Source organism: Armigeres subalbatus, unplaced genomic scaffold (assembly GCF_024139115.2).
Source record: "Armigeres subalbatus isolate Guangzhou_Male unplaced genomic scaffold, GZ_Asu_2 Contig320, whole genome shotgun sequence".
NCBI lineage: Eukaryota > Metazoa > Arthropoda > Insecta > Diptera > Culicidae > Armigeres > Armigeres subalbatus.
Genome location: NW_026943065.1, coordinates 67,483 through 78,729, shown reverse-complemented (window position 1 = coordinate 78,729; position 11,247 = coordinate 67,483).

Sequence of the window (11,247 nt, the reverse complement as noted above, 5' to 3'; positions counted from 1 at the left end):
ACTCGAGCAGACAGGTCGATTGTTTAGTTTTTTTTAAAAACGTATCTCGAACGACCAAAAACATAAGTCATATACACAGGGACAACGAAGCAGTGGATCAAAAGGCCCGTACGTTACTGCAATCTGATGTCCGTGTTGGGGATTTATGAACGGGATTGAATTTTTCACCCGGTTTGGAAAGAAATAACATTTTCAATAGTTTAACGTTGATAATCAATAGTATCAATAGAATTGGCAAATTGCTGGAGAGTTTCCGAGTCGATTGATAAGCAAATGTCGAAAACCCATCAAAAGATAAAGACGCTATTACCGTTTGAAATCTTACATGATTTCGTGACGGTCCCCAATTTGGAAATTTTCATTTTGCACCCTGTATCCGAGGCTTCCCCTTAGACGTAGTTTACGTCAAAATGCTTTTTACTAACAAGTGATGAATCATCCACTTTCAGCGATGGAAATGTTTACAAACACGAATTGTTTTGATCGTCCTAGTGACCTCACAAAGATACTAATGCGCATACAGCATAATTGAAACATATGTTTTTATCACGGTCTACATGATTCGACGAAATACGAAATAATAATTTCAAATCAATTGCGCCAGCTTATGCAACAAGCGATTGAGCTGGAATTTTCAGAGATTGTTTTTCTCACCCAAAGACACAGTCCTGGGGGGTGCCCCGTGGAATTTGACAACTTTTTGTTTCCTAGGCCAGTCTAATGTTCATCATTGAAAATGGCTGCTAGTGTGGGCTCGCTCAAGAGCAAAATAATTGAGCTGAAGGATTTCCTTGAGGAGAAGGAAATAGACGTGGCGTTCATCACCGAAACGCACCTAAAACCGGAGGTGAACGTCAACATCCCGGACTTCCACATCGTGCGACTCGACCGGCCGACCAGGGGAGGTGGTGTGGCCATCGCTCTTCGCTACAACATCAACTGTCGTCTGCTTCCAAGCTTCCAGCTCAGTGTCATCGAGGCCATCGGTGTCGAAATCACCACTTCGGTCGGCACAATCGCGCTCATCGCGGCGTACTGTCCAACGCAAGCCAAAGCCGGCGACCTCAAAAATAACGACTTCTCGAATAAGATCCGCACTCTCCCAGATTATGCTAAGCCGTTCTGGAAAATGACCAAAATTCTAAAATCCAAGCCTCGGCCCATTCCACCTTTGATCCCACTAGACAATAATGGCTCTAAGGATCGCTTGATAACTCCTGCAGAGAAGGTCGCTGAAATAGGTCGTCACTTCGTCAGCTCACACAATCTTGGGCAGAACATCGTCAGTCCACACGAAGCAGCCGTCAACGAGCATGCTAACAACATCCATTTGATTCCCAACGACTTCTCGGAGGAGTTGGAGATCTCAGCTGACGAATTGACGGCCTATATCAAATCGTCGAAGAACATGAAGGCCCCAGGCTTCGACAGCATCCTAAATCTCGAGCTCAAACACATGAGTGCTCCGTTCTTTGAGCACCTCTCGCTGATCTTTAATCAGTGTCTCCGGCTTAGCTACTTCCCATCGTCCTGGAAGTCAGCGAAAGTCATCCCCATCCGGAAGGCTGGGAAGGATCCTTCCTCCCCCAAAAGATATCGTCTTATCAGCCTTCTCTCAGGATTATTCAAGCTATTCATCACCGGTTACTCAAGCCTGCTGAAAATCTCAATAACGTACTCAAGGAACAGTTTGGTTTCAGTTACGGTCGGTCAACCGTACACCAGCTGACTTGAATTATCAACGTCCTCAAACGGAACAAGTTTGTCTCAAAAACATCCGCCTTGGCCTTACTCGATGTCGAGAAGGCATTTGACAATGTATGGCATGGTGGCCTGGTGTACAAACTACAACGCTACAATCTTCCCAGCTACCTGGTGAAAATCATCAACAATTACCTGTCGGCAAGGACATTCCGGATCTCAATCAGCGGAGCGAGTTCCAATGCGCACAACATCGTCGCAGGTGTCCCCCAAGGCAGTATCCGCGGGCCCTGCTTCTCAGTCTGTTCACCTCCGACATGCCAGAACCTCCAGAAGGCGGCATTCTGTCTCTGTTCGCAGATGACACATCCATCGTCTACAACGGTAGAGTGATCAGAGCGCTAGTGGCAAAACTCCAACGAGGCCTGGATGCCCTGACAGAGTACCTCACCAGCTGGAAGATCTGTATCAACGCGGCGAAGACCCAGGTCATCATTTTCCCCCACTCCAAATCCCCTAAACTTGTTCCGCCTGGGGACTGTAAAATCATCCTCAATGGCACGACTGTGGAATGGGCCAATGAGGCCGACTACCTTGGCTTGACCCTCGACAGCAAGCTTATTTTCAGGCAACAGGTTGACAAAACGGTGACAAAGTGTAACGTTTTGTTGAAACTACTGTACCCTTTGATCAACCGCCGGTCGTCATTGTCCCTGAAAAATAAGCTTGCTGTCTACAAGCAACCCGAGTAGACGAAAATAGCTCAATAATATCAAATGTTGATAAGATAGCAAAATGAGATATGGATATGATTAGATAAAAGATCAGACGATAATATCAATATTTTGCAGTAAAATATCATGAGAAGATCATGTTATGCTATTTGTAATAAGTGATCAATATCATGTGCCATTAGTTTGTTCTTATCCATAGCATATCTTGATATTCAAATGATATTTCGGTGCAAATTTTTGAAATTGTTGCCTGTTCTTTTATCTCTTATATCAATCAAGTCCAAATCATGTTTTGATATTCTGTTCATGGCTTCTGCCCGGGAAATCATCCTCCCTGTGATCGAATACGGCATGCCGGTCTGGGAGAGCTGCGCTAAAACCCACCACCTCAAACTTCAACGGGTCCAAAACAAATTCCTGAGGATGATCCTCAACACCCCTCCCAGGACAAGAACATCCGAGGTCCACCGTCTGGCCGGAATAAAAACCTTACATGAACGCTTTGGTGAGTGTAAAGAAAAGTTTAGGGTCCGTTGCTTGCACTCGGACCAAGAAGCGCTTAGGGCGCTAGTTCCAATCTAGGTTATCAAATTTTTATTGTAAATATTAGTGTACATAGTAGTTAGGTTATCAAATTTTAAAAAACACACTAGCGCCTCCTGAAGGCCGTCATGATACATTATATTTTAAAAATTAAGTAAAAACATAATAATAATAATAATAATAATAACAATAATTGAAATTGAAGTTGGAGGGCCAAGCCGGCCGATCACTGTACATGTTAAAAATAATTGTAGAACAAAAAATGTTTTAAATAAAGAAGAATTTTACTACTACTACTACACGCGCGAACCATTTTGAACGGGATTCCGCAGACAACGGACCGTTCGGAGAATGACAAATTCCAAGAATCTTATGAAATTTTCTCGCAAGAATCTGAATCTAAATAATGAGCTGTTGGTTATCTAAGATGCGTATTGCTGTGAAGAATAACAACAGAAATTTTACTCAAGGAGAAATTTCTTCATATTACAAAACATTATCTCTTGGCATCTGTCTGTCCGAGCGACGTTCGCCGGTAAGTAGTTGCTGAAGATAGTTTCCATTGAGATGGCCTCTTCATCAATTTTATACAAAAGCCACCATTTTATACAGAAGAAGGTTGATCCGACTATCCGAAAAAAAACTTTCTGAAAGTGCAAAACTCAATCGTAACTAGCGAATTTGATAGCGCGTCGGAGAGAGATGATGCAATAAATTAGAATGGATGGAATCACTAACAGCAACCAAGCTACCAGGCCAAACACGATGCCACCGAAACAGTCCATTTTCGCAATTAACTCTTTCTTTCCATAAAATGTTGGTCCTGAGAAGAACCAATTTTCTTTTCCCAATGTTCCTTTCCAACTAACTGACACCACAATTTGTAATAAATTTTCAGCATCGCCACTGGCGGTACGGGATCGCAACAGTACTATTTTTATAGTTAACCCTTTCTCGCTTAACTTTTCAAAAAGATCTAAGTAACATTTTTTTCATGAATTAATTTGAGTACTGCAATCAAAAGCTTTCATGTTTTTCTGTTGATTGCGCTATTCAAATTAATTCATGAAAAAATGATACTTAGGTCCTTTTGAAAAGTTAGGCGAGCTTTCTTCATATGAAATGCTGGTTCGTTTAGGTTGAATGATCTGCAGCAACACACCGAGCACCAAAACCAATGCGATGGATTTCCGTTGAAAATGTTACCAGCGCCTTCGTGATGCTGTGTCCGCGATCGCTTTGATGCGTCCGCTCTGCGTGAAATCTTGTTCAAACTGAGGATTAGATCCAAACCTGCAACTGATTGATTTTGACGTAGGACTTACGTCTTTCTTTACTATACTGGGTGTCATTTAGATTTTTGGAAATCGAGAGCGTTACGCTGGAAGGGAAGATTTTGAACGTTACTAGCGCCTTTATCTTTCGATGGATTTTTAAGATTTTTTTATCAATCGACTCGGACACTATCCACCATTTTGCATATTTCATTGAAACTTGAAATTATTAACGATAAGCTATTGAAAATATCAATTCTTTCCAAAGCTAGTAAAAATTTCATATGTTACCAATCCCGTGCATTCCTAACACGGACATCAGAATGCGGTATGTCACGGGCCTTCCAGTGTACCGGAAGATTTTCTTTGTGTATAAAAGAAGCAGTGCCTGCCGTGTGCGAGTCATTACAATTTGTGACAGCAGCGCGTACTGACGTGCTTTTTGCTCGCGCATTTTTCGTTTCGTTCGTTCGTTCGCTGTGTTTCCCTACACAGCGACAGCATGCAGTCACCAGCGGTAGAACTGCCGGTGGGTCTACGAATATGCATGAAAGAAGTGGGCGCATTTTTTTTTGTCATTCTGTGCTTGATGATGGTCGGATGCAGTGGTGTCGGTTGCGATGGATGCAATCGCCCATCGCATCGCACGGATTTCTCGGCTAGAAGCCGATGATGGCTTAGGCAGCGAGGGCAGCGTTGGTGGATTAAGAAAAATAAAATTAGAGAAATTTGGTCTGCTCATCCAGGTGATTGGTTTTATAATCCACATGATCACGGGATGGATACGAGTCATGTCATATGACCGACCATATGCTAAGTTGTGCTTGGTACTAAACGACACGTACATTAAAACATGGTTCTTATTCCCCAGCAAAACAATTCATCTACACTGGTGAAAATAAAAATTTGATTAAAATAATTACTTTCATTTATTTGCAAAAGGCATTAGCAATTAAAAATGCACAATCAGCAATAGTGTTAATATCCATTTTAGATTAGAAAATTTAGTTGTATTACATGTAAATGTTTTAAAAAAGTCCGCAAAAAATAATTTCAAGGAGAATGTTTAAATAAACTTTACCTTATTCTTTGTTTTTCATTTTTTGAGAAATTGTATTATTAAACTTGACGTAGACTCGGAGTTTGGAATCAAAACATTAAATAATTTTTCGTTGACATATTAGCAATACCTCCTCTATTTTAGTAGGGTAACTACTCCTTGACTTGTTTCTTATTGTTGTGATTTTTTCAGCAGTAAGCACGCATGTTAGCAAAAAGAAGCAACGAAATTGGTGCTGTATTTCTTTGTTTGGAAAACGGGACAATTCCCCTAAAATAGCACATTACGCCCAAGTCTGAAAATTTTATAAATAGAATTTTTAAACTTCAAATACTATGTATCACTTGATGTATCATCAATAAGAAATCTATAAATTACATTTGCTAGAGTAAATAAGGGCTTAATAGTTAGAAACAAAGTAATTCTAATTATGTGTTTTATTATTAGTTTTATTTACAGAAGTTTTTAATAAACAAATTGCTAATAATTCTACTTGGAAGTTGGAAGCATGGAAGTTGTCGTTTCCAATGTCAATACCTATAATCAAACTCCATAGATCCAAAAGATAGAAGTTAAATGTAAATACGTTACATTTATACAAGTCCTACGTCTACTCGCGGTTATGTTGAAAACATTACCCATTGCTCGTTTTTGATGTCTGTGCTAGTGATGCATGTACGTGATTAGTGGTTTACCTATTTCTAAACGTTTTATCAACTAATTGAAATTGAAGTTGGAGGGCCAACCGGCCGATCACTGTACATGTTAAAATTAATTGTAGAACCAAAAATGTTTTAAATAAAGAAGAATTTTACTACTACTACTATCGATAATAAATAGTTAAAAATCAGTATTTTCAAATAAATACAAAGAAGCGTTGACTCATCCTTGATCGAATGGTCCAAAAAAATTGAAAATCGATCGAGAAACGACTGAGATATTAAAGTTTAAAGTTTATAATATTTTCGTGACGGTCCCCAATTTTTGCAATCGTAAAGTGTACCCCAATATAGAAAAGACAGACGTAGTCCTACGTCAAAAGCTCAATTTTGGAGTGAAAAGATAGCCTGTCGGTACAACTTTGTTGTACGACAAGACAAAAAGAAAGCCATCATCATCGCCACTGTTCGGTAGAAAATTTTACTTTAATTGACTGACATGTTTTCAAACCTAAACTCCCAACACTGCTGTCCGCTTCTCTTTTTCAGTGCCGCTCTCCGAAATGCACAACCAACCCCATAGACGCTGTCAACTCTACCAGAATTTGCACTCCAAAGCCTTCGTCTAGCGGCGCCGGATCATCTTCCATGCATGTTGGAGCCGCTGACGAACTATACACCATATCGCAGTTGCCATCGCCAACAGCAAAAATCAATGCTAGTAGAACGGAAACAGTTTTCGACATCGGCATAAATAGCGGAGATGAAACCAACACATCACCCGGTGTAGGAGAGCCGGCATTGAAAATGGGCAACAACACTGTTGATGACATCCTGCCGTTATTGTCAGCAACCACGATGGCAACAGTCAGTGCCGCTCCTGTTGGTGCGGACCGTCAGGTCCCATTAACTGCTTCCTCCTTCCTGGGCCACGGCATCCGCTCCAACTATATGGACAAAAGGATCGAAGCCAAAAAGAAGGTAAGTGAATAAGTTGTCTTGCCGACTAGGTGCATCTATTTTCTATACAATTATTAGCTACCGTCGTCGTCCCTCGTAGATTTTATTTAATTTTTTATAGAATCAAATAAATTAATGAAATTAATATGAAACGGCTTATTGAACCCTTCGGTTACCAACCCCATTTTGAAGCCAAAAATAAAAATCTTTTGCCTTGAACATTTATGTAACTTTTCTTACAACTTATATCAAATGGAGCAGGATTCGATGGCCTCTTGTATCCGGAGATAAACCGTATTCAAGATGGGTGTTCGTATTAGGCAAATTTCTAGAGCATGTACGTCGGAAATGATTCTTTCAGATATTTTGAATAAAACGAACAGTGGGTAATGTCTGTGACATAACCGCTAAGTGGACGTAGGACTTGACTTGACCATGCCTTCAAGATACATAATATGTCCAAATTTCTCACATCAACTATTTTGGATAAATAATCGGCGTTGCATACCATTCCTTGGCAAAATCTTCTCATCAAACCGACACAGAAATCAAATCTACCTCGAACAAGAATCATCAAAAAAATTCAGGAAGTATCTGTCCGGTCACGAAATATTAGCCTCGACAGTGGCAACCTTCCCACTGAAGGACTGCCTGAAATAAACCACAAGTTGGCTCAGCAGGGGATGTAGACTGTATCTCAGCCTTTCCACTGAAGGGCCTTCTAATCCGTGCGATAGCGACTGAAGGAGAACATTATTTTTAACTCTTAGAGCCTTGAAAAAGGCTGTTTGCTTCGGCTAAGTGCAAAAAGTAAGAAAACGATCTTTTCAAATAACCGCGAATTTCTAGTGATGGTATAAAAAAGACTGAATGCTCTGCGAGCGAATGCACTTTTCTTTTATACCTTATTTTGAATCTTCTCTGCTTCCCAATTGGTGGGCCAATCAGCTAGTGTCTTGTATCCCGCTTCTTTGTCAGCCAAAGCGTCATCATCATCAACGCGTTCGAGAAGGGCTTCTTCTTTTTTACGCTTGTTGCTCGCTGCTGGCGTCTATTTCTTAACGGGACTTTTCGCTTGATACAGGCCAATAAGCCGGGCAAGCTTGCTTAGAATTGCAGTTCAGGTGGGAAGTACGTGTTCTTTTCTGAGACAACATTGTTAGAAGTAGAAGGAAGGAAACACCCGGACATGGGATTTCGGGTGATAAGATTTAGAATTGGTAACATGGGACGATCATTCAGTCACGTTCGCTTTGTGTGCGGTCAGTAGCAAACAATGTTTATCTAGATATTTTTTGATCAATGCCAAAAAACCCAACATTTGATGAAAAATCGATTGATAGTTTATTAATGTTTTAGCTGTAATCGGTGTTTTCTTTATCCAAATAAGATTAAGTGAGAGATTTGGACATGTTATGAATCTTTAAAGGCATGGTCAAGCGAAGTCCTTCGTCCACTTCGCGGTTAAATCAGAAAAAAATATCTACTGTTAGTTTTGACGCTATTTATGAAAATCACGCATAAAATTTTTATCTCTAGAATATTGGATTTGGCACCCAAGTACAATTTCTATCCCGAAGGGTATTGAAAGCATTGATATTGATCTCTATTATTGGCTCTCGGAAGAACCGTTTGTTTTTTGGACATACATGCTGCATCATGTGGCTTTTCTTCAGCCTGTCTCGGCTCAGCACCGATGCCGGCCGGTCTCGGCTCGACTCTGCTGCTGCTGCCGGTATCTGCTCAGCATTGCTGCTTTGTCGGGTCTATAGGGTGGACTGCTGATGTGCTGGCTAGGTTTCGGATGATGATGGTCGCTTCGATGGTGACGAGCCGAAAAAGCGGTCGGTGCAGACTTCATTCCCTACTAAAAGTGCTGTTCCATCGATGATGCAGTTGCTTCGCTTGTCCCGGTCAGAATGAAAGGAAAAAACGAGCAATGGGTAATGTTTTCAACATAACCGCGAGTAGACGTAGGACTTGTATAAATGTAACGTATTTACATTTAACTTCTATCTTTTGGATCTATGGAGTTTGATTATAGGTATTGACATTGGAAACGACAACTTCCATGCTTCCAACTTCCAAGTAGAATTATTAGCAATTTGTTTATTAAAAACTTCTGTAAATAAAACTAATAATAAAACACATAATTAGAATTACTTTGTTTCTAACTATTAAGCCCTTATTTACTCTAGCAAATGTAATTTATAGATTTCTTATTGATGATACATCAAGTGATACATAGTATTTGAAGTTTAAAAATTCTATTTATAAAATTTTCAGACTTGGGCGTAATGTGCTATTTTAGGGGAATTGTCCCGTTTTCCAAACAAAGAAATACAGCACCAATTTCGTTGCTTCTTTTTGCTAACATGCGTGCTTACTGCTGAAAAAATCACAACAATAAGAAACAAGTCAAGGAGTAGTTACCCTACTAAAATAGAGGAGGTATTGCTAATACGTCAACGAAAATTATTTAATGTTTTGATTCCAAACTCCGAGTCTACGTCAAGTTTAATAATACAATTTCTCAAAAAATGAAAAACAAAGAATAAGGTAAAGTTTATTTAAACATTCTCCTTGAAATTATTTTTTGCGGACTTTTTTAAAACATTTACATGTAATACAACTAAATTTTCTAATCTAAAATGGATATTAACACTATTGCTGATTGTGCATTTTTAATTGCTAATGCCTTTTGCAAATAAATGAAAGTAATTATTTTAATCAAATTTTTATTTTCACCAGTGTAGATGAATTGTTTTGCTGGGGAATAAGAACCATGTTTTAATGTACGTGTCGTTTAGTACCAAGCACAACTTAGCATATGGTCGGTCATATGACATGACTCGTATCCATCCCGTGATCATGTGGATTATAAAACCAATCACCTGGATGAGCAGACCAAATTTCTCTAATTTTATTTTTCTTAATCCACCAACGCTGCCCTCGCTGCCTAAGCCATCATCGGCTTCTAGCCGAGAAATCCGTGCGATGCGATGGGCGATTGCATCCATCGCAACCGACACCACTGCATCCGACCATCATCAAGCACAGAATGACAAAAAAAAATGCACCCACTTCTTTCATGCATATTCGCAGACTCACCGGCAGTTCTTCCGCTGGTGACTGTATGCTGTCGCTGTGTAGGTAAACACAGCGAACGAACGAACGAAACGAAAAATGCGCGAGCAAAAAGCACGTCAGTACGCGCTGCTGTCACAAATTGTAATGACTCGCACACGGCAGGCACTGCTTCTTTTATACACAAAGAAAATCTTCCGGTACACTGGAAGGCCCGTGACATACCGCATTCTGATGTCCGTGTTAGGAATGCACGGGATTGGTAACATATGAAATTTTTACTAGCTTTGGAAAGAATTGATATTTTCAATAGCTTATCGTTAATAATTTCAAGTTTCAATGAAATATGCAAAATGGTGGATAGTGTCCGAGTCGATTGATAAAAAAATCTTAAAAATCCATCGAAAGATAAAGGCGCTAGTAACGTTCAAAATCTTCCCTTCCAGCGTAACGCTCTCGATTTCCAAAAATCTAAATGACACCCAGTATAGTAAAGAAAGACGTAAGTCCTACGTCAAAACATTGAGATCAAGGGAACCTATAAATATGGGTACCGCATAATTCTTGCATCATTCCATTACCACGTTCTGATTGGTGCAGACACCAGCGAATAAGCAGCCGCTGGGTCTGCCGAGAAGCCATAAAATAGCGCAACGCGATTTTTTCCTTTCATTCTGACCGGGACAAGCGAAGAAACCGCATCATCGATTGAACAGCACTCACACCTTTTAGCAGGGAATGAAGTCATCGAAGCCACCATCATCAGCCGAAACCAGCCAGTACAGCAGCAGTCCACCCTACAGACGCGCCAAAGCAGCAATGCTGAGCAGATACCGGCAGCAGCATCAGCAGAGTCGAGCCGAGACCGGCCGGCATCGGTGATGAGCCGAGACAGGCTGAAGAAAAGTCACATGGTGCAGCATGTATGTCCAAAAAACAAACGGTTCTTCAGAGAGCCAATAATAGAGATCAATATCAAAGCTTTCAATACCCTTCGGGATAGAAATTGTACTTGGTGTCAAATCCAATATTATAGTGATAAAATTTTATGCGTGATTTTCATAAATAGCGAATGATCGTCCCATGTTACCAATTCTAAATCTTATCACCCGAAATCCCATGTCCGGGTGTTTCCTTCCCCCTACTACTAACAATGTTGTCTCAGAAAAGAACACGCACACGGCTTATTGGCTGTATCAAACGAAGTCCCGTTAGGAAATAGACGCCAG